We start from the raw sequence: 20,927 nt of genomic DNA on the forward strand, positions 1-20,927 counted from the left end.
ACCCCTGAGCAGAGTAGATGGAGCTCAGTGACCAGCACTTCTGAGTGGATGGCACCTGAAGTCATGACAGGTCAACCATATGGCCCCAAAGCAGACATATGGTCTTTTGGAATCATGGGCATTGAAATGGTGGAACAAGAAGTTCCTTGCCAGAGGCAAACTCCTGTCTGGGTAAGGTGCAAACACTTACTGATCTCACTGCCCTTCTCACCTGTCCCATGTTCTGTGTGCCACTGGACAAAATCCCATTGCCATGTGCTGGCACCACTTCCACCAATGTCCCTTTCTAAATATGTCCCTGCAGCACATTGGCATCTGCTGTAGAGTTTTGGTTGCATCAGAAGGGAAGTGGCAGGTAACCAGTTCAGCAGCCTGCCATTTTTGCCTCCAGCCATGCCTGACATTTCTCATTTGCTTTTTGAACACTGTTGGAGCTTTGTTTCGGGAGGAAAGGAATTATTTAATGAAATGGTTAGATATGTGATAAAAATCCTTCAAAATGGAGGTTGAATCTTCTGAGGTTCAATTTTATAGAAAAAGTAAGAAAAAAGGATAAAAAAGAAAATGAAAAATAGATCAAAAACAACCACCAAAGCAGTGCCCAAGCAATTCTGCTAGCTTTTTCATTTTCTAACCACAGCACATCAATTTTCCTGCATACTGTAGCACATTTTCCAAATCCTGTGTGTCTTTGGAGCTTCCAGTCTTTCAAATAATTTGTACATTCTTCTGTCATGTCTCTGGGTGGCCTGGATAGCTTTAGGATGCATTTTTCTCTGACTGCAGTTAGAATTGCACTCCAAACCCTTGGCTGTTTCTTGGTACTTTAACAAGTTGATGAGCTGCAGTCAGGTGCCTGTGGCTGGGATCCAAGGTGTGGGGTTGATGCGGGTGCTGTGTTCCTTTACTGCAGGAGCAGGGTCATTCCCTGACTTGCACAGTTCTAATGACAGTGAGGATTTCAGCTCCCCACCATGTCTAGTGGCTGAGCTCAGCTGCAGAGGGACAGGATAAAACCCCCTTTGTGACCTCTGGCGGTATGGGAAAAGGAAAGAAAGCTGCCATAATTATTTTTACTCAAGGGGAGTGTGTTTGCTTTTTTAGGCTTGGAAATTTCCCTCTGGGTTGAAGAGGATAATAACAGAGTCTCTTTGGTCACCATCTATTTCAGTGCCACCAGCACTGAGCTGTTGGTATTGTGATGGACATTTTTATGAAGACCAGGCTGGAGCCTGGTATCATGGAGAGCTTGCCCAAACCTCGCATTTCTTGCCTGGCACTTTCTAAGATGGCATACCATTAATGCATCAACTAGAGCATCCAAATGAGCAGAGGGGAACCATAGGGGTAGCCCTTCTCCTTCTTCTGATTTGCCCATGAAAAGGTTTCCTCTTGCCACATAAAGAAGATGAAACTTGCAGACTGCTGAGAAAAAGAGCTGCAGGTGTTTCCCGTTTGTGTGCCCAAACAAGCATTTTCATCCCAATATATTTGTGCATGCATCTTAATGTGTCTGGGTTGAATAAGAGATTCCAGATGTTTGTTTCCTTACCTGAGGAATACCTGGTGGATTTCCCTTTTTTTTTCTTCCAATTACCATTGTTTTCCAGAACAGGAGAGAAAGCTTGATGAGTTTCGGTTTGTGGCAGCTGTACTTAAGGGACCAACAATCCCTGCAGAAATGCCTTTCTTGTAATAATTCTTTGAAACAGAGTTAGTTAATGTAGCTAAATCCCTCTCCCAAAAAGCTTGTCAAGCTGTGTGAATCCTCAAGGAACCAAACACGCTTTTGGTGATGTAATTTCCCCTAACCAGGTCAGTCCATGAAATCAGCTGCCAAGGCATCCATTTCCTGGATGTCGGAAAAGCTGTGGCCGCTTTGCAGATGGTGTTTCTTGGTACAGGAGAGTCATCTCTGCCTCTCTGCCAGGACAAAAACTGCCACTGCAGAGTGGAGGTTCAACAACGGGGTCTGGGAGAGCAGTTACAGATGTGAAAGAAGCAGGCCTAGCCTCGTGTTTCCTTTTTCTCCAGCCTCAACTCCAGATAGCCAAAGGAGGGAGACCAAAGCTGCAGCAGCCCAACCTCTTCTCGCTTCAGCTGCGGGACTTCCTGAGCTGCTGCCTGCAGACTGACGAGGCTCGGCGCTGGTCTGCCATGGAGCTCCTGCAGGTAAAATGTGAAAGGGCTGCAGGTGAAACAGTGTCCAAGGGATGGGCTCCTCCTCCTCTGAAGTCCAAGGCATCAGATAAGCCCCGCTCCTCCCCACCTCCAATCTTGGTGCTGCTAAAATGAAAATGGGTGAGGAATCCTGGACTGGGCTGGGCTGGGCTGGCAGGGAGCTCTATATGTCATGTGGTCCAAGTGGCCTGCAACGAGCAGGGACATCTTTAAGGAGATCAGGTTGCTCTGAGCCCTGTGCCACCTGATCTGGGACGGTTCCAGGGATGGGGCACCTACCAGCTCTCAGGGTATCTTGTGCCAGTGTTGCACCATGCTCCTAGTAAACAAGTTCTTCCTCAGACCTACTGTAACTCGATTCCCTTTTTGTTTAAAAATGGTAGCCCACATCCTATTGTAACTGGACCTGTTAAAAAAAGGTGTCTTGCACTCCCTCAGAGACCACATTGAAGGTTTGGAAGGTGTCAATAAAGTCTCCCCGGGACCTATTCTTCTCCAGGCTGAATAACTCCAGGTCTCTCAGTCTGTCCTAAGAGGAGAGGTGCTCTGTCCTCTGACTGTTTCTGTCACATTACAATTGTGTAATTTGGTGGTGTGTTCAGTTTTATCTAATGGCAAAAGACTTGAAGTAGAGCAGTGCAGGGTCCAGAGGCATGAAATGGTGGTGGAAGAACCCAAGGAAGCCAGTCCCGGCCGAGCAGTCAGAGATTTGGCTGTGGGAAAGAGCGGCTGTGGCAGGCTCACTGTGAGCCTCTGAGGGGCCCTGCTTTGTGCCCCCCACCCCACTCTTAGAGGTTTCTGCCACACAAACAGAAGCAGCTGAAAGAGACTTTTCCCAGCCCCATCTGCTGCCTGGCATGGTCAAGCAGACAGGAACTGCCCCAGGGTTACTGCCAGGTTGTGTGGCAGAGAGGGAACTGCAGGACCCAGTGCCACTCGGCTGTCCCTGCTGGGAAGGAAAGAAGGAAAGGAGCCATCCTGTGCCATCCAGCACAGGAGGGGCAGGGCATGGAAAGGTAGACACTGCTCTCTCACTTTGTGGAAATTAGCATGATGCCCGTCTTTCAAAGAGAGGCACCTATGTGAGTCTTTGGAGTTTCCTGAAAGGAAGAAACCCCAAGGACAGAAAGCACCATTTCCAGAGCCCTGGCAGGGCAAAAATCCTAGCAAGATGAAGACACCAGAACAGAGATGAGTGGGATTCTGGGCCAGGTTTGCCTGTGATGGCAAGGTCCTGCACATGAAGGTTGAGGTGCAAATGGCCCCGTTGGTCCTCTTGCTGCATCTTTCATGCACCAGAGGAATCCTGATTGAGCCTATAAAGCACTGTACTTGGAAAATCATGATTCATTGTTTGTTCGTTTGTTTGTTTTTCCTGTCGACAGCATCCATTTGTTACATCAGCCAAGCCAGCATCAACTCTGGCACCACTCATCATTTCAATGAAGAGGAAGGTGGAGACAAGAATGTAACAATCACATCAAGACATTAGCTTCACAACCAGCACAGAGCAAGATTGTAGATTAGGACTGTACAATAGGATTTTAAATAAATAAAGTTTCTCAAACCTCAACTCACTTGGAAGATTCCCCACCTTCTGAATCATTCAGAAAATTCAACATTTCCTTCTGGATTGCCAGTTGTTTCTTAATGATGCTAAGTCACACTTATGGCCTGGTTTTTTTTGCTGTGGTTTCTATGTGGGGAAGGTTCTTCTTCATTTATCTTCACCAGAATACACTGCCTTTGGAATATGGCCCACTGGCCTGTTTGTTTTTGTTTTTGTTTTTTTTTGCCCAGCCAAGGAACTTCTCTTTGAGGCAGAAAGGGCAATGGCATTTGCAGGCAAAACCAAAGGAGGAGGCAGCAGCCAAGCCATCCTGTGTGGATGCAGGCCTTCCATGATGGCTAACATCTGGCCTGGAGGCTTCACAGTCAGAGATACCGTAATTATATATCCACCAGTCTGTGCCATTAGGGAAAAGATGTAAACATCCCTAGGAGGAAGGCATTTGAAAGCTGGGAGATTTAAATACAAACAACGCCAGCCAATCCCTGGCAAGCGTGGACACAGGAAGCTCTTGGCCACTGAGCTGGGTGGTGGTAACCACATTCAGCCAGTTAGGAGAGCAACCGCGCAGGTTTTTGACAACCGTATAAAAAAGAACTGCACTCAGTAAAATTGGCTGTTATTGTGGGAACTACGGAGTGTCGTGTCTTGTACATCTCAACTGTGACAGCCTTCGGTCGTGACTCAAGAGCATTTGGGTTCCTGCCACTTGGATTTGCATCCCTCAGTGCAATCTCTTTGGCTGGAGGAGAGTCTTGCTCAACTGAGAAAGCAGGAAGATCGGTGAGGGTGCTCTGAAAGGTCTCCAGGATCTGGTGCAGAGCTGACAGCGACTGCAAGGTGAGAGTGAGCCCAGCCTTGTCCAGGGTGGAGCCCCAGCAGAGCCCTGGCAGAGCCCGGAGCAGCCTCAGCCCGGGCAGAGGCAGGCTTGAAGGAGGCCCTTGTAGCTGCAAGAGGCAGCAGCCCGGCTCTGGGTGCCTCCTCCTGGCACCGGGCATATCCTCTGCTCTCAGAGCCGAACTGGCAGCTGGCTGGTCCCATGGGGAAGCGCAGCCGTGCTGGGCACAGCACAGACTGCTGGCATTGGCCGTCTGGAGTGTGGCCAGGAGGAGAGAAAGGCAAAGAGCAGCCGAGGGCTAGCTCCCTGGCTGAGGATTGCTACTCTTGTGCCAGGTGCCCTGTAACTCCTGGGAAAGGTCAGCGGTGTGTGCAGCACTCTGGGCACAGGGGGAGGGAGCCCGGCTGCTGCGCAGGCTCCAGCCCAGGGCAGCATCCTTCAGGCACGGCAGTTCTGCCAGGGAAACCAAGGCCAGCGGGAGGCGCTGTCAGCTCGGCAGGTCACATCTGCAGGACACACTGCCTCCCACAGCTCTGGGAGGAAGCGCCTGCAGTCCTGGAGTTGTGCACTGAGCCAGAGCAAAGGTAGGAAATGCAGAGTGTTTTGCAGAAATATTCAGGGGCAGCAGTCCAGCCTGCTTTGTGCTCTCAGGAGCGCGCGCGCACACAGGCACGCACGCCGGTGCACACGCACACAGACACACACACTCAGACTCACACTCCCAACAAAATGCTTCTTTTTATTGCCTTTCCCATTCGCTGCATACAGAGGGAAATCAACATTCCCTCCTGGCTTCCTACTTTTCTGTCTGTCCCCTCCTCCCCCCTTATCCTACTTCCTTTTTGGTCCGGTGTTCAATCCCGCCCCACTCCCAGCTCACAGGAACGCCCGAGAAATTGAGTAGAACAAATCCAAACCATAAAAATAACAGTGCCTAGAAGCATCAGCTTTTGTTCTCTTTTCTAATAACCTTTTGGCTGCACCAAACTATTACCTCGTATCTTACAAGAGGGAATTGGGGATGAGCCTGAGGCTTGTGCTTGAATAGTGAACTGATTTGGAAGGGAGCAGAAGGGTTTCAGTAGGCAATTTGTTTTCGTTATTAATTTCTGAAGGAATGATGCAAAGTGGTTTCAGTCTGCAAAAGCAATTTCAAGGTGCATTGAAAAATTGCTTGTGTACAATTCCCAGAGAAGGAAGGTGGTGTGAAAATGTTTAACAAGTCATTAATCCCTTGACCTTTAAAAGACGGTGTTGAGCCCACTATTCCTTCAGTGCAGTGATGAATGTGTGCAAGTGGCTAACTTAGCCTTGAGAATAAAGCGTTTGGTCCTCTTAAGAAGGTAGCTGGAATGCATTCAAGGGGAAGAAAGTGGTTTGAGACGGCTTTTGACCATCACAGGAGAACTTGAGGAATGGCAAGTTCCTCAAATGCCCACCAGAGTCCCTCAAGAGATCCCTACTCTCGTGTCAATATCTTCTGAGAAGTGATTTAAGTCTGTCAAATAATTTGGGGAAATGTTGAGCTTGTGAGTTTCAGCAATGAGTGTGTCTTAATTCCATGGTTACAAGCTTGTAAGTGAGGTTTCTGAGTGAGCACATGTTAGAAAAGTGATTCCCCATGCACCCAGAGCTGAAATAAAGTGTCATTTCTCACACTGACCTGTCAGTGGGGATGGGGCCCTGCTTGGGTAACTTTCATTGTAGTCACTTCTGTGGAAAGGTGAAAATTAAATCTTTTCCAGCCGTTCCCTCAGGGTTACCTTTATTAGGACCCAAACCTCTGTACCGCAGGTAGCCTGGGTGTGTGCAGAGCAACACAGCCCCACAAACCCCTCGGCTTTCCCACAGGTCATCCTTACCTGTTCCCAGGTGTGCCCAGCTCTGGCAGCAGAAAGAGCCCACCGTGCAGTGGGCGCCATGCCCTGCCCAGCCGGGGCTCTCTGCCACAGAGCAGCAGCAGCGCCAGCACCTTTCAACTCACTCCTGCCTTGGCTTCACCTGGGAGACGGAAGCCTCTGGAAATCAGCACCGCCAGTCATGTTCCCAGCTTGGAGCAGCTCCTGCAGGCAGGCAAATCCTGCCTGACTGCTTCCAAATAGGAATAAAGGCAGAGGTAGACACATACATACACAGAAGCCCTGGGCCTGTCCAAATAGGCAGATGTATAGGGGAATGCGTTAGGAATTATTATAGCTGTTATGCCAATACTGCCTTCTCTCCTGCCCTTTTCTCTCTTCACATTTCCACCTGTTCCCACTCACAACTCTCACAGTTTTCTGGTCATGTTTCCCTCCCAAATTTCACTCATTTCCCCCACCCTTTTCAGCTCCGTTTCCTCACACTTTTCATCTCACATTTCCACACCATCCCATTCGTTTCCTGTTCTTTTCCTTCCCTCGTGTTTCTCACAGATTTTCTCTCACATATCCTGTCCTTTTGTGCCCTCATGTTTGTCTCCTTTTCTCAGTCATGTTTCTCAGTTTTCTCCTCACATTTCTCACTTTTCCCGTCATGTTTTTCACCCTTTTCCCTCTCACAGTTCTCACACCTTCCCCCTTCATATTTATCATTCTTTCCGCCCAACTTCCTTGCAGTTTCTCTCTCACAGTTTGTGCCCTTGTTTCACTCATGTTTTCTGCTTTTTTCTGCCCTCAGGTTTCTCACTCTTTCCCCCTCAGTATTCTCTCAATGTTCCCCTCACATTTTCTGCCCGTTTCTCTCTCTTTGCCAGTAAAGTTTCTCATTCTCTTCCCCTCACATTTCCCTCCATTTTCTCTGATATTTCTCACCCTTCTCTGCTCATGTTTCTCAGAATTTTCCCATCCTATTTCCTGCCCTTTTCTCCTCTAACCTTCCTCTCCTATTTTCACTCATATTTCTCAGCATTTTTCACCTCAGTTTTCTCTCCCTTTCCCACTCAGGTTTCCTACCCTTTTCTTCCTCCCGCTTCTCTCCTACTTCCACTCACATTTCTCATACTTGTCACCTCACATTTTCTGCCTTTTTCCCCCTCACATTTCTTCACCCACTGGTTCCTGTCAGTGACTGTTTCTCTTCAGTAGTTGATGGGCTTCTACTCTTTTATTCCTGCAATCCCCTACTCAAACTAATGGCTGCCAGAGCAGTGGTCCAAGAAGGCCCTGCCTGTGCATCTGCTGAAGAGAAAGTCTGTGCTCCACCTGAAGAATCTCATTAAGAACAACCTAAAGCACAGATTTGGTTTGCATTTCAATTCTACAGAGTCTTCGTACTGTTCTAAATTAATAGGTACCCTGAGGGATACACATTCCAGGTGAGCACCCGCTGCTCTAGTAGTCTGCTTCAAGTAGATGCCATCTCCGTCTTCATCACCTCACAGTCACTATGGCTCCAGCATGGAGAAAAACAGTCTGTGATGCCTCCTTGTGCCAAATACTGTCCATTTGCACAGGAGATGCTTTTGGCACTCTTTTGGGGGGAAAAAAAATATTGAAACCCTGGAGTTTCTTCCTATTTTCACCTACTTGAACTGCCTTGACATCAAAATACTGCCAGCCAATATTACAAACTGTCTGGTGCATGTTTGTGTGCACAGACCAAAGGTGCCACACTGTGTCTGCCCCCAGGTGACTGTTAATGTACATTTAAACAGAGTGCTGAAAGGGGGGGGCTATGCCCACCCTGCGCTGCTCCGGGGTCAGGGCTGGGCCAGCAGAGGCTGCAGAGCACGAAGGGAGCGATAGCCTCAGCCCTGGCCACCATCTTGTGTGTGGCTGCTTCAGCCCTGGCCACCATCTGGTGCCTCCACCAAGTCCAACTCTGAAGGGAGTGGGTTGCTGATTGGCCAGCAGGCAGCATCAGTAGCAAAGTCACCACCAGCAGCTTATGGAATAAGTGTCGTTTAATGAAGTGCAAAGCAGCAAAGAAATACAAATGGATAAGCTCAGCAATGAACCTGATTATTACTACAAAAACTTGCCTATAGGGATTAAGAAAGATACATCACCAGTTACCCTAATACCTGCCCATCGTCCTGACCCACACGTCACCTGGGGAGCCCCTGTCATAGCAAAGGATTGCAGAGGCACTCCCAGTAACTGGGAGTTCCTGTGCGGTTTGCCCACCTGCAGGTGAGGCTGCCAAAGTTGCTGTAAGAGGGCCCAGATTTTATACTGTTGAATAAACAAGCCACCGTAACTTCTAGTGTGGGAACATCTGGTTTCATCCTCCTCTTGGCCTGGGCTCAGGGAGGAACCAAAGGAGTTTACTTTGACCATATAACTTCCAACAAAACCAAATAGAGGTATCTGATTTTGTGGCCTTGTCTGGCTTCTAAGTGTAGGAAGGTAAACACCTGTTTCACTAACAAGTGGATTCATACATATACTGGTAATGACCATGCATATTTTGTTAATGAGTGAATATAAATATAATGTTTGGTTGGAAAGTTCATCTGGAAGCCAGCTTTGGCTTAGGCCTTGTTGTTCAGGCCTTAGTACTTCACTGGAATTGTCCTTTTACAAGCAGTGATCCTGTCCCCTCAGCTGCAGTGGAATCCTCAGCTGGTCCCACAGGGATTGCTCAAGATCTGGTTGTGCTGAGCTCCTTGTGAGTGGAGTCATCAGTCTCTTGGAGAAGCAGATTCTCTGTCACAGGTTCTAGAATTTTTCCCAGGGATCCAGCAAGGTAAGAGGAAAGGTCTCTGCAGCTCTGACGTGGAAATTGTCCTGCTGGGTGGCCTTGGCTGTGAGTCTGAAACACAGGAGCTCTCTGGCCATATGGTGCTGCTGGCAGAGCTGGCTGTTGCCTACTCAAGGCTCAGGTAGGCACCTGAGCTGCCTTGCTGCGCTGCAAAAACCATCTCAGTGCTCAGCGGCACCTCCCGACACCTCGTCTCAGTGGGGATCCCGTTGGCAGTGTCAGAGCAGTGGCTCGTTAGGATCGGTGCTACTCGTGCTCTCTATCCACCCTGGCCCTGGCAGTCCTGGCCCTGCAGCTATGCCCTCACAGTGAATGGGAACTGCTGCCTGATGTTTTTTGAGCTGCGCCACTGCTGCTGCTGCTGCTGCTGCTGACGCCTTGATGAATGAATTAGTGGGATTATGGGCCATACTGGCCTGTGATAGCAAGGTCATGAAGGCAGAGGTGCAGATGGTCCTGTCAGTCCTATTTCTGCATTTTTCTGGAAACCAAGGAATCTCTTTTGATCCTGAGGCACTGAGTTTGCAAAGTCATGGTTCCTTTGTTGTTGTTGTTGTTTCCCTTTGGAAAGCATGCCTATTTGAGATGGCATCCCTGTTTGGAGCCAGCTGAGCTTCTCTCCCATGATATCTGATCATTTCAGTGAATCAATGGAGAGGGTTCAGGAGGTGGTGATGACCATTTCAGGATGGCTCTCTCCAGTTCAAGTCCTGAGTGGGACTCAGAATTCAAACTATATCAAACTATATCAACTCCGTTGGAAGGTTCCCTTCCTTGTCATCCTGTGAATAAGCTCTACATTAACTTCCTGGATTGTTCAGTGCTTTTTTTCAAGATGGAAAGTCCTGTTTGTGGTGGCTTTTGTATGGTTAGGAATTGGGGGTCTCCTTCTGATGCCAAAGTTAGTTTTGCTATTTTATTTCCTTCATATATATTCACAGATGACTATTGTTGTAGAGTTACAGAGTTCCTATGTTCAGTTCAGTACTTTTTCTCCTCTGATAGGCAGAAAGACAAAACACATTCCAAAGGCTCCTATCCTATCTTGCCTCCTCTGGCAACCAAGGGTAAAACACGTTCTCAGGAGACTTTCTCATAAAGTAGGTGTAGCCTGTACAGTTAGTAGCAAGAAAGAGGGACTCCAGAGAAGGTGGAATGAAAAGGGGGAGATTTCCTCCTTATTGTGCTTACAGTTGGGAATTCTTGTCAATTATGCTACTTTTCCAAACTTAGAAAACCCAATTTGCCCTATGTGGGGGGGACATTTTTCCATATCTGCCCCTGGAGGCCTCCAGTTAGACCAGATTTGATATTACTTCCTATACTAATATTGTCCCAAAAGTGTGTTTTGTTTCTCACTCATTCGGGCATTGCTTCCTCCACACTGCAGTGCCTTTGGAATGCAGCCCATTGCCCAACTTTTTCGCAACCTTGATGCTTCTCCATGAGACAGAAAGTGCAATTGCATTTCCAAATGCCAAAACCAATGAGCCAGAGCATCCCGTGCAGATACAGGCCTGCAGCTGTTTCTGAAGAACATTTTGGTTCCTGCCCAGGGCAGCGGATGCATCCCCTCTGTGACTGCTGCTCCTTCCCTGGTGCCCATGGGTAGTCGGTACAGAGTTCTGCCAGGGGAATGGAAAAGGCTGGGGATGTCTGCTGACAGTAGATTGCAGTGGAAAATGTTGGGAAAATGTTTGACTGTAGCAAACTGTGAATTCCTTTACCTTAAATAGACAGTGCTTAGTGCTGTATTCTTCCGTTGCGGTGATTAAAGTGTGCAAGTGGCTGTCTTTGCCTTGAGAATAAAGAGAGTGGTTCTGTTAAGATGGTAGCTGGAATGCATTCAAGGGGATGAAAGTGATTTTAGGAGGCTCTTGACCACCAAAGGAGAATTTGAGGAATGGGATGGTCTGCAAACAATTGTTTCAGGGACCAGAGTCGTGACTGAGGCCCTGCCATATTTGATCCATGTTTCAGCAGGTTGACAAGACAATGAAGAAAACGGTATTGTTTAATACTGGGAAGTTGTCCTTGAAAGAGAAGCAATGTATTGTTCAGTCAGTGGTCAGTTCACCTTTGAAAAAGGAACAATGCATGATGGAGCCATTGTTGGCATGCAGTCAGTCGAGGTCTCATCTCACGTGATAGCCATGTGTGAGCTGATGCTGGCATTGGGAAAATTCCACTCCTGGCTCGGGGGTGGAGGGGTGAGAAGGATGAGATGCACACTGATTTGATCCAGGGCATGTCCTGAAATTTCACTGCCTACCTGGCAGATCTTGACAGTTTGACTGCTTCCAAAGTGGAATAAAGGAAGAGGTGTACATACACAGGAGCCCTGGGCATGTCCAATAAACGTGGAGTTACGTGGAGACATTTGTTAGGAATTATTTCAACAATATTATTTTATGCCAACAGTGTCTTCTCTCCTAGTTCCGTGCAATGGTTAGGGCCATTTTCTTGGTCTGGTTTCCTTCCATTTGGTGCCATCTGAGTGCTTAGTTCAGGTATAGGCTGTGGGTGCTTGGGGCACTATTGGAGTTGCTCTTGGATCCCTTGAACAACAGGGTTTGTCTCACAAGGGGACTTTGTTCTGCTTTGAGAACTTCCCATGCTAATTTGTGTTCGCTGTGTGGAAGGTTGGGCTGCTTTGCATAAATTCACAGACCAATGCAGAACGTTTGCTTTGTGATGTCAGGGCATGGTTGCCATGTTGATGTGGTGACATCAGAAGGTTGCTTTGGTGTGCAGAAGGCCTCAGTGCCAGAGCCGCCCTTGGGTGTGCTCAGCATAGGAGCATCCTCCTGATTGTCAGTGGGCAGCTGCCTACTGACAAGAGCCTTGTTTTTTCTTGTGTTTCAGCACAGTCTGCAAACTTGCACAGCAGTGCTACAATGATTGAGCAACTTGTTGCTGCAGTTTGCACTGTGTATGGTATCTCTTATTCGGCCTATTACCTGACTAACCTGGCATGTAAGTAGAGATTTTCCCAGGGTGTAACCTAACCTGGCTTTTGTATGTCTTCCTGCTCTTTGTTAGTGACTGGGTTGATTTTGAAACAGAAAGAGCATTAGGATGCCACTGGCAAAGCTCCTGTCAACATGTACTGCTGAAAACAAGGAGCCTGTAGCCAGGGGGCTGCAGGCAGAAAAACAGCTGTCCTGCTTCGCTGCCAACAGAACTTCCACAGCTCAGAGGGATTTTGGGCAAGATTTTCTGGCCAACTCTTTTCACCAAGTCAATGAGAATTAGTGGATGCAACTAATTAAAAAAACCAAAAGTACCTGAAGGAGAGCATAAAAAAGGCTGCTTTAGATATAGGGCAGAAAAGAAGCATTGAGTGTTAAAGAACTATATCCATTATAGTGGTCAAAATTGCATAAATATGCTGGCAAGATAAGCCAAAGCATAATTAGAGCAAAGAATATTGCACTGTTCTCTTGATGGCAGTGTGAAAGATATCTCCTTAACCATCATCTCTTTATCCACCATCTCCTCATCTATGTCATTCGCATCCTCTCTCTCATCCACCACCTGGATGCTTGTGGTGAATGAAAAAATGCTCTCCGATAGGGTAGACTGGCTCTGTGGGATTCATCAGTTCAGACATTTGTCTAAAAGAGACTTCTTCAATTTCCTTGCCCACTCCAGGTCACCTCAGACATATCTACATAGCTGCCAAATCTGAGGTGAGTGACAAAAGAACGTTTGATGATCCAAGTGTTTAAGAAATGACAAGAAAACAGTAATCTTAGCCCATGGCAGGAGAGCGTGGAGGTTAACCTGGGAGGAGTGAAAGCCAAAACATATCCATGCCTGCAGCAGCAACAGCTGGCGATTTCCTAATTTTCCATTTCAGAGCTTTACACAAGTCAAAGCCCAGTTTTCAGAGGGAACGTTGCTTGCTGGTAGTAACCAGGGTGGACTATTGAATTAGGAGCAAGGTGCAATTCTGTTCAATCAGCCCGTCCTCACTGGACTGGAGTGACTTCAGAGTCCCATTGCTATGAGAGTTGATGATTTTGCCTTAGTGGAGCAACTTGTAGAGCTGAAGAGAAATAAGGTTAGGAATGATAGGCAATGGCCTGTCCCTGATGCTTCTCTCTGTCCACAGAGCCCTGAACCGATAACAGACTCTGCAGTGACTCACTCAGTTCCTGGAGACGAGGCCAAAGAGGTGCAAAAGGATCGCAAGCCTCTGGCTGCAGTCAGGGAAGAAGCTGAGCATTCTGAGCCGGTAAGTGCCAGTTGTGGCTGGTGCCATCTTTAGTGCGAGACAGAGCTGCAAGATCCTGACCAGCCAGCACTTGGTGTTGCTGGCTGAGGATGCTGAGTGCTGGAATGCTGCCAGGAGCTAGCAATCCCCCCAGCCAGTGAGAGCTGGAGAATGGGCTTTGACCTGTGCCGTTTAGGTCCCTGCCTGCTGGGATTCTGATAGGGGCCGGCCTGAAGCATGAAGGCTTCCCGGCCCCAGAGGAGGGAGCATGTCCAAGACACTGAGCTCAGCCGAGATGGATATGTAGGGACCAGTGTGGTCTGGAGAGACCGGTCCCTCTCCAGAGTCTGGTCAAGAGGCTGCAGGCAGAGAAAGGTGTGATCGGATCCCAGAGGCTCTTTGGGGTGCTTGGTCCCCACGAGCTTCTGGGCCGTGCTTACTTGGGAGCATTTCCGAGACACACTGTGGAGTTGCCGCTAGAAGTGAGAGATTTGGTGCCTTTCTTGCCAAGTCCTTCCTTTGCCTCTTCTGGCAGAGCGCTCAGTAGCAGCATCCACTCTGAGTCCTCCTGTCATTTGATAAGCTGCAACGAGTTGATTGTGTTGTTCACGAGTCCTTGTGGGCCTGGTCCTGTCTGGTGTGCAAAAAAGAGACAGAAATGGCATAGTTGTGGACCCATTTGTGAGGCAAAACCCAGCGGCAACATGTGTCTCTTGATACTTTCTGTGGTGTGGTCTGCCTTGATAAGTGCCCTTGAAAATGTGCATTGCAGCCTGGAGAGGGGAGAAGGCGGAAAGACTTGGATTGCTTTCTTGTGTTGCTAAGAGCAGGAAAGACATCTCGCAATTGCGGATGCCGGATCCTAAATCCAAGGTGCAACTTTGCACCTGGGGAGCTGCCTGGGAGAAAAAGGAGCCAGGGCTTGCGGTCAATAGCAGCTGACCATGAGGCGCCGTGTGCCCTGGTGGCCAAGAAGGCCAAGGGCATGGTGGCCTGTGTCAGCAGTAGTGGGGCAGCAGGAGCAGGGCAGTGCCCTGTGCCCTGTGCTGGGCATTGGTGCTGTGGCCGCAGCTGGAGTGCTGTGAGCAGTTCTGGGCCCATCTGAAGCAGAAAGACATTGAGGGGCTGGAGCGTGTCCAGAGAAGGACACGGCAGCTGGGGACAGGTGGGAGCACAAGCCCAATGAGGAGGTGCTGCGGGAGCTTTAGGCAGGGGAAAGGGAGGCTCATCAGCAACCTTGCAGGCTCACTTCCAGAAATGCCTACATGACAGTGCTCCCCGCAAGGGCCGTTCTCATTCCAAGAATGCCCTCACTGCATCCAGATGCTTTAGACACTGGAGTAGGGGGCACTTGGATCCTTTGCTTGGTGGGCTCCTTCCTTTGCCAGTTGGAGAAGCCCCGCTCATTTTGTCTTCAAGCAGAAGTGCTTTTGCTGAAGACTTCCTCCCCTTTGGCAGCACCGGCTGACATTCTGAGAGTGTTTTAGTTTTCCATGTCTGCAGCAGCAACAGCTGGCTATTTCCTAATTTTCCATTTCAGAGCTTTACACAAGTCAAAGCCCAGTTTTCAGAGAGAAGGTTGCTTGCTGGTAGTAGCCAGGGTGGACTACTGAATTGGGAGCCATGTGCACGTCTGTTCAGTCAGCCCGTCCTCACTGGACTGGAGTGACTTCAGAGTCCCATTGCTATGAGAGTTGATGATTTTGCCTTAGTGGAGCAACTTGTAGAGCTGAAGAGAAACAAGGTTAGGAATGATAGGCAATGGCCTGTCCCTGATGCTTCTCTCTGTCCACAGAGCCCTGAACCAATAACAAACTCTGAAGTGACTCTTTCAATTCCTGGGGACGAGGCCAAAGAGGCGCAAAAGGACCAGAAGCCTCCTGTGACAATCAGCGAAGAAGCTGAGCATTCTGAGCCCGTAAGTGCCAGTTGTGGCTGGTGCCATCTTTAGTGCGAGACAGAGCTGCAAGATCCTGACCAGCCAGCACTTGGTGTTGCTGGCTGAGGATGCTGAGTGCTGGAATGCTGCCAGGAGCTAGCAATCCCCCCAGCCAGTGAGAGACGGAGAATGGGCTTGGACCTGTGCCGTTTAGGTCCCTGCCTGCTGGGATTCTGATAGGGGCCGGCCTGAAGCATGAAGGCTTCCCGGCCCCAGAGGAGGGAGCATGTCCAAGACACTGAGCTCAGCCGTGTTGGATATGTAGTGGCCAGTGTGGTCTGAAGAGACCGGTCCCTCTCCAGAGTCTGGTCAAGGGGCTGCAGGCAGAGAAAGGTGTGATCTGACCTCAGAGGCTCTTTGGGGAGCTTGGTCCCCACGAGCTTCTGGGCCGTGCTTACTTGGGAGCATTTCCGAGACACACTGTGGAGTTGCCGCTAGAAGTGAGAGATTTGGTGCCTTTCTTGCCAAGTCCTTCCTTTGCCTCTTCTGGCAGAGCGCTCAGTATCAGCATCCCCTCTGAGTCCTCCTGTCATTTGATTAGCTGCAACGAGTTGATTGTGTTGTTCACGAGTCCTTGTGGGCCTGGTCCTGTCTGTTGTGCAAAAAAGAGACAGAAATGGCATAGTTCTGGACCCATTTGTGAGGCAAAACCCAGCGGCAACATGTGTCTCTTGATACTTTCTGTTGTGTGGTCTGCCTTGATAAGTGCCCTTGAAAATGTGCATTGCAGCCTGGAGAGGGGAGAAGGCGGAAAGACTTGGATTGCTTTCTTGTGTTGCTAAGAGCAGGAAAGACATCTCGCAATTCTGGATGCCGGATCCTAAATCCAAGGTGCAACTTTGCACCTGGGGAGCTGCCTGGGAGAAAAAGGAGCCAGGGCTTGCGGTCAATAGCAGCTGACCATGAGGCGCCGTGTGCCCTGGTGGCCAAGAAGGCCAAGGGCATGGTGGCCTGTGTCAGCAGTAGTGGGGCAGCAGGAGCAGGGCAGTGACCTGTGCCCTGTGCTGGGCATCGGTGCTGTGGCCGCAGCTGGAGTGCTGTGAGCCGTTCTGGGCCCATCTGAAGCAGAAAGACATTGAGGGGCTGGAGCGTGTCCAGAGAAGGACACGGCAGCTGGGGACAGGTGGGAGCACAAGCCCAATGAGGAGGTGCTGCGGGAGCTTTAGGCAGGGGAAAGGGAGGCTCATCAGCAACCTTGCAGGCTCACTTCCAGAAATGCCTACATGACAGTGCTCCCCGCAAGGGCCGTTCTCATTCCAAGAATGCCCTCACTGCATCCAGATGCTTTACACACTGGAGTAGGGGGCACTTGGATCCTTTGCTTGGTGGGCTCCTTCCTTTGCCCTTCGGAGAATCCCCGCTCATTTTGTCTTTTTGTCTTCAAGTAGAAGTGCTTTTGCTGAAGACTTCCTCCCCTTTGGCAGCACCGGCTGACATTCTGAGAGTGTTTTAGTTTTCCATGTCTGCAGCAGCAACAGCTGGCTATTTCCTAATTTTCCATTTCAGAGCTTTACACAAGTCAAAGCCCAGTTTTCAGAGAGAAGGTTGCTTGCTGGTAGTAGCCAGGGTGGACTACTGAATTGGGAGCCATGTGCACGTCTGTTCAGTCAGCCCGTCCTCACTGGACTGGAGTGACTTCAGAGTCCCATTGCTATGAGAGTTGATGATTTTGCCTTAGTGGAGCAACTTGTAGAGCTGAAGAGAAATAAGGTTAGGAATGATAGGCAATGGCCTGTCCCTGATGCTTCTCTCTGTCCACAGAGCCCTGAACCGATAACAGACTCTGAAGTGACTCACTCAGTTCCTGGAGATGAGGCCAAAGAGGTGCAAAAGGACTGTAAGCCTCTGGCTGCAGTCACGGAAGAAGCTGAGCATTCTGAGCCGGTAAGTGCCAGTTGTGGCTGGTGCTGTATTTAGTGCAAGACAGAGCTGCAAGGTCCTGACCAGCCAGCACTTGGTGTTGCTGGCTGAGGATGCTGAGTGCTGGAATGCTGCCAGGAGCTAGCAATCCCCCCAGCCAGTGAGCGCTGGAGAATAGGCTTTGACCTGTGCCGTTTAGGTCTCAGCTTGCTGGGATTCTGATAGGGGCCGGCCTGAAGCATGAAGGCTTCCGGGCCCCAGAGGAGGGAGCATGTCCAAGACACTGAGCTCAGCCGTGTTGGATACGTAGGGGCCAGTGTGGTCTGAAGCGACCGGTCCCTCTCCAGAATGTGGTCAAGGAGTTGGAGGCACAGAAAGGCTTGATCTGACCCCAGAGGTTCTTTGGGGTGCTTGGTCCCCACGAGCTTCTGGGCCGTGCTTACTTGGGAGCATTTCCGAGACACACTGTGGAGTTGCCGCTAGAAGTGAGAGATTTGGTGCCTTTCTTGCCAAGTCCTTCCTTTGCCTCTTCTGGCAGAGCGCTCAGTAGCAGCATCCACTCTGAGTCCTCCTGTCATTTGATAAGCTGCAACGAGTTGATTGTGTTGTTCACGAGTCCTTGTGGGCCTGGTCCTGTCCGGTGTGGCAAAAGAACTGCATAGTTGTTGACCCATTTGTGAGGCAAAACCCAGTGGCAACATGTGTCTCTTGATACTTTCTGTTGTGTGGTCTGCCTTGATAACTGCCCTTGAAAATGCGCATTGCAGCCTGGAGAGGGGAGAAGGCGGAAAGACTTGGATTGCTTTCTTGTGTTGCTAAGAACAGGAAAGGCATCTCGCAATTGCGGATGCTGCATCCTAAATCCAAGGTGCAACTCTGCACTGGGGGAGCCACCTGGGAGAAAAAGGAGTCAGGGCTTGTGGCCAACAGCAGCTGAACATGAGGCGGTGTGATCCCAGCTGGCCGAGAAGGCCAAGGGCATGGTGGCCTGTGTCAGCAGTAGTGGGGCAGCAGGAGCAGGGCAGTGCCCTGTGCCCTGTGCTGGGCATCGGTGCTGTGGCCGCAGCTGGAGTGCTGTGAGCAGTTCTGGGCCCATCTGAAGCAGAAAGACATTGAGGGGCTGGAGCGTGTCCAGTGAAGGACACGGCAGCTGGGGACAGGTGGGAGCACAATCCCAATGAGGAGGTGCTGCGGGAACTTTAGGCAGGGGAAAAGGAGGCTCATCAGCAACCTTGCAGGCTCACTTCCAGAAATGCCTACATGACAGTGCTCCCCGCAAGGGCCGATCTCATTCCAAGAATGCCCTCACTGCATCCAGATGCTTTAGACACTGGAGTAGGGGGCACTTGGATCCTTTGCTTGGTGGGCTCCTTCCTTTGCCAGTCGGAGAAGCCCCGCTCATTTTGTCTTCAAGCAGAAGTGCTTTTGCTGAAGACTTCCTCCCCTTTGGCAGCACCGGCTGACATTCTGAGAGTGTTTTAGTTTTCCATGTCTGCAGCAGCAACAGCTGGCTATTTCCTAATTTTCCATTTCAGAGCTTTACACAAGTCAAAGCCCAGTTTTCAGAGAGAAGGTTGCTTGCTGGTAGTAGCCAGGGTGGACTACTGAATTGGGAGCCATGTGCACGTCTGTTCAGTCAGCCCGTCCTCACTGGGCTGGAGTGACTTCAGAGTCCCATTGCTATGAGAGTTGATGATTTTGCCTTAGTGGAGCAACTTGTAGAGCTGAAGAGAAATAAGGTTAGGAATGATAGGCAATGGCCTGTCCCTGATGCTTCTCTCTGTCCACAGAGCCCTGAACCGATAACAGACTCTGAAGTGACTCACTCAGTTCCTGGAAATGAGGCCAAAGAGGTGCAAAAGGACTGTAAGCCTCTGGAGGCAGTCACGGAAGAAGCTGAGCATTCTGAGCCGGTAAGTGCCAGTTGTGGCTGGTGCTGTATTTAGTGCAAGACAGAGCTGCAAGGTCCTGACCAGCCAGCACTTGGTGTTGCTGGCTGAGGATGCTGAGTGCTGGAATGCTGCCAGGAGCTAGCAATCCCCCCAGCCAGTGAGAGCTGGAGAATAGGCTTTGACCTGTGCCGTTTAGGTCTCAGCTTGCTGGGATCCTGATAGGCGCCGGCCTGAAGCATGAAGGCTTCCGGGCCCCAGAGGAGGGAGCATGTCCAAGACACTGAGCTCAGCCGTGTTGGATACGTAGGGGCCAGTGTGGTCTGAAGCGACCGGTCCCTCTCCAGAATGTGGTCAAGGAGTTGGAGGCACAGAAAGGCTTGATCTGACCCCAGAGGCTCTTTGGGGTGCTTGGTCCCCACGAGCTTCTGGGCCGTGCTTACTTGGGAGCATTTCCGAGACACACTGTGGAGTTGCCGCTAGAAGTGAGAGATTTGGTGCCTTTCTTGCCAAGTCCTTCCTTTGCCTCTTCTGGCAGAGCGCTCAGTAGCAGCGTCCCCTCTGAGTGCACCTGTCTTTTGATAAGCTGCAACGAGTTGATTGTGTTGTTCACGAGTCCTTGTGGGCCTGGTCCTGTCCAGTGTGGCAAAAGAACTGCATAGTTGTGGACCCATTTGTGAGGCAAAACCCAGCGGCAACATGTGTCTCTTGATACTTTCTGTGGTGTGGTCTGCCTTGATAAGTGCCCTTGAAAATGTGCATTGCAGCCTGGAGAGGGGAGAAGGCGGAAAGACTTGGATTGCTTTCTTGTGTTGCTAAGAGCAGGAAAGACATCTCGGAATTCCGGATGCCGGATCCTAAATCCAAGGTGCAACTTTGCACCTGGGGAGCTGCCTGGGAGAAAAAGGAGCCAGGGCTTGCGGTCAATAGCAGCTGACCATGAGGCGCCGTGTGCCCTGGTGGCCAAGAAGGCCAAGGGCATGGTGGCCTGTGTCAGCAGTAGTGGGGCAGCAGGAGCAGGGCAGTGACCTGTGCCCTGTGCTGGGCATCGGTGCTGTGGCCGCAGCTGGAGTGCTGTGAGCAGTTCTGGGCCCATCTGAAGCAGAAAGACATTGAGGGGCTGGAGCGTGTCCAGAGAAGGACACGGCAGCTGGGGACAGGTGGGAGCACAAGCCCAATGAGGAGGTGCTGCGGGAGCTTTAGGCAGGGGAAAAGGAGGCTCATCAGCAACCTTGCAGGCTCACTTCCAGAAATGCCTACATGACAGTGCTCCCCGCAAGGGCCGTTCTCATTCCAAGAATGCCCTCACTGCATCCAGATGCTTTAGACACTGGAGTAGGGGGCACTTGGATCCTTTGCTTGGTGGGCTCCTTCCTTTGCCAGTTGGAGAAGCCCCGCTCATTTTGTCTTCAAGCAGAAGTGCTTTTGCTGAAGACTTCCTCCCCTTTGGCAGCACCGGCTGACATTCTGAGAGTGTTTTAGTTTTCCATGTCTGCAGCAGCAACAGCTGGCTATTTCCTAATTTTCCATTTCAGAGCTTTACACAAGTCAAAGCCCAGTTTTCAGAGAGAAGGTTGCTTGCTGGTAGTAGCCAGGGTGGACTACTGAATTGGGAGCCATGTGCACGTCTGTTCAGTCAGCCCGTCCTCACTGGACTGGAGTGACTTCAGAGTCCCATTGCTATGACAGTTGATGATTTTGCCTTAGTGGAGCAACTTGTAGAGCTGAAGAGAAATAAGGTTAGGAAT

The sequence above is a fragment of the Cinclus cinclus genome, chromosome Z (assembly GCF_963662255.1).
Source record: "Cinclus cinclus chromosome Z, bCinCin1.1, whole genome shotgun sequence".
In the NCBI taxonomy this organism is placed as follows: domain Eukaryota; kingdom Metazoa; phylum Chordata; class Aves; order Passeriformes; family Cinclidae; genus Cinclus; species Cinclus cinclus.